The 2839-nt window shown below is 43.8% G+C and overlaps 1 non-coding gene across 1 annotated transcript; it reads left to right on the top strand.

The window, feature by feature from the left end:
• The first annotated feature begins 954 nt into the window (after positions 1-954).
• On the top strand, positions 955-1029 carry Trnat-ugu. Its single transcript has one exon. It is a non-coding gene; the product is annotated as a tRNA-Thr (tRNA).
• Positions 1030-2839: the final 1810 nt, after the last annotated feature.

Raw genomic sequence — 2839 nt, 5'->3', positions numbered from 1 at the left:
TGTAGTGTGAGCTCGGAAGCAAGTTGCAATTTGCCGATTTAGTTGTGCTAAATGTTTCAAAATTGTTTTAAAGTGAAGGCATACTTATTCCTGTGTGTTTTTTTAGAAAGTACGGATTTTTTAAGTAATTTTGTGTATGAGAAAAGACAGTAATTCCGCGTGCCATATTGAGCAGATCGGTGACTAAAAACTTGAGTGCATTAGACACCGATGAACTTGACAGTATGGCGAGCATTTTCATTTAAGAACAATCCGTGCTTAGTAGCAGATTTCGGGAAATACGTTACCATAAACGTGCTAATGTGAATGAAAGGGTTTGTGCATGGCTGTGTCGAGATTAGCACGGGCTTGGCAGTGAACGTGTACATCTGGAGGTTCAGAATATACCGAAGTTTTGCCAGTATTTCCACCTCTCATTCAGAATTAAGACCTTTTCCCGATTCTTGGAATAGTTAGGTTGCATGCAGCCTGGTGCGAGTTGCAGTACGCGAGGTTTCTGCTCGGCTTTCCCACCGGCGATCAGCCGCTATGAGTTCACAGGTAGGTGCAGGTATTGGACGAAAGGAACCGCGCCGCCGCACACTGTCACACCTGAATGCCCCACAAATCTGGATACTGCACAAATCGAACATCCGGCGAAATGGCGAATCATACTGAAACTCCTTTCAGACTCTATACTTATATGGATATGGTGTCTGTTCTTTCTGTCCGAAAGAACAGACACCATATCCATATAAGTATATAGTTCTGGCAATACCGCCCATGAACTTCTTCTTTTGCGCGGATGCACACATATTACCCGAACTCTTACGGGACTGGGTAGGAATGTCTTCCACGAGTAATGAGTGTGTTGGGTAGGGACACTACGAGTGTAGTGTTTGGACATACAAGGTGAGAATGTGGGTCTCGCGGGAGGCTTTCCTAGATAGTCCCTGCAGACTGACTATCCTCTGTGCCCTAGGTGGCTCAGATGGATAGAGCGTTTGCCATGTAAGCAGGAGATCCCGGGTTCGAGTCCCGGTCGGGGCACACATTTTCACCTGTCCCCGTTGATATGTATCAACGCCCGTCAGCAGCTGGAGGTATTAATATATTATTCTAATTCCTTTCAGACTCGGTCAGGCGCTGATAATGCTGCCACTACGAGCACGCGGCATCTCCGCGTCCTTCACAGTAATCACTCAGTATCTGTCTCTATTCACGCCCCTTATATACCCGTCCAGGGCTGGTAACAATACTAAACACGGCCAAGACTAATCCACTGTGGTGGCCATCCTCTCCATATCCTTCGATGGTGCATACTTCTACACAGTTGTATGGATTTCCGACCACGTCTTCGGGGTGCTTAACTTTTTTCCAGGGAACGTAAACGAAATTATTAAAAATATCCCCATTTGGAATTTTATCATTGCCGTAACGTCAATGGTAAATTTGTAATTTTCCGATAGTCGCTTACAACTTTCGATCAATCGTTTCTGGGCCAGTGTTCCCCTCTCAAAGCGACGCATTTCCTCTTTTTCACCGCCCATTAAAGATTGAATCTACATCGCGGAAACACACTGTAAAACTAGAACAAAGGAAGACTTCTCCAAATGTAGAGACAAAGGCATCAAGTATCCTCATGAGGTATTTCGCTCCATTTTTGCGTGGTTATCAGAAATACAGGAAAACTGGAATTGATACAGGATGTTCGGAAGTTTCCGTTAAAAATTTCTAGAACTTGCAGAGGGGAGTGAACACATAATGTTTTAAATAGGAACTCCCACGCCCGGGTTCCCGGGTTCGATTCCCGGCGGGGTCAGGGATTTTCTCTGCCTCGTGATGGCTGGGTGTTGTGTGCCGTCCTTAGGTTAGTTAGGTTTAAGTAGTTCTAAGTTCTAGGGGACTTATGACCACAGCAGTTGAGTCCCATAGTGCTCAGAGCCATTTGAACCATTAAATAGGAACTCACGTCCGGAAACGTGCCGCACATTTCATATGTGTAGCGTGCCAACATTTGCTGATGGAAAGGGGAATCTCAGAGTTGCTTGTGCTATGCAATAGCATCTGCCTTGATGCGAGACCTATTGAATGCTTGTGCGTCACTTCTGAATCTTCTCTATTTTGGCCATCGTTAGTTATTTTCCTGCTCAAATTGGAAAACTCATCTACTACTTTTAGTTTCTCATTTGCTGATCTAACTCTCTCAGCAACGCTTCATTTAATTCCACTGTATTACATTATCCTTGTTTTACTTTTTTTTGGTGTTCGTCTTATATCGTCTTTTCAAAACATTTTTCATTCTGTTCAACTGCTTTCCCAAGTCCTTCCCTGTTTCCGAGAGAAACAAACTGTCACAAGGCAAACGAAAAGTTTTAGTTTCTCCCTGATGTACTTTGATTTCCTTTCTAAATGTCTACTTGATTTCTATCACAGCTTGGTCCATTTACGGAACCATACCGGTGATAGGCTGCAACACTGTCTCACTCCACACATGTATTTAAAATTAACGTCTACAAAAATGCAATTTTTAAGTTTCCTTGTACTGGCTTCTGTTGAATGAGACAAGGTAAAAAGTAATGAGCAAAATTCCAGTTCCTCAAGAATTTGCCTTCGCTCTGTTTTCGCTTTCTGTTTCTTGATCAGCGATATGCAGTCCTAGCGAACACCTAGTGGTGACTTCACGTTCCGATACGCGAAATACATTACTGGCCATTAAAATTGCTACACCACGAAGATGACGTGCTACAGACGCGAAATGTAACCGACAAGAAGAAGATGCTGTGATATGCAAATGATTAGCTTTTCAGACCATTCACACAAGGTTGGCGCCGGTGGCGACACCTACAACGTGCTGACA

This window comes from Schistocerca americana, chromosome 1, assembly GCF_021461395.2.
Source record: "Schistocerca americana isolate TAMUIC-IGC-003095 chromosome 1, iqSchAmer2.1, whole genome shotgun sequence".
NCBI lineage: Eukaryota > Metazoa > Arthropoda > Insecta > Orthoptera > Acrididae > Schistocerca > Schistocerca americana.
The sequence above is the reverse complement of the archived record's forward strand: the minus strand, read 5'-3'. Positions and strand labels throughout refer to the sequence as shown.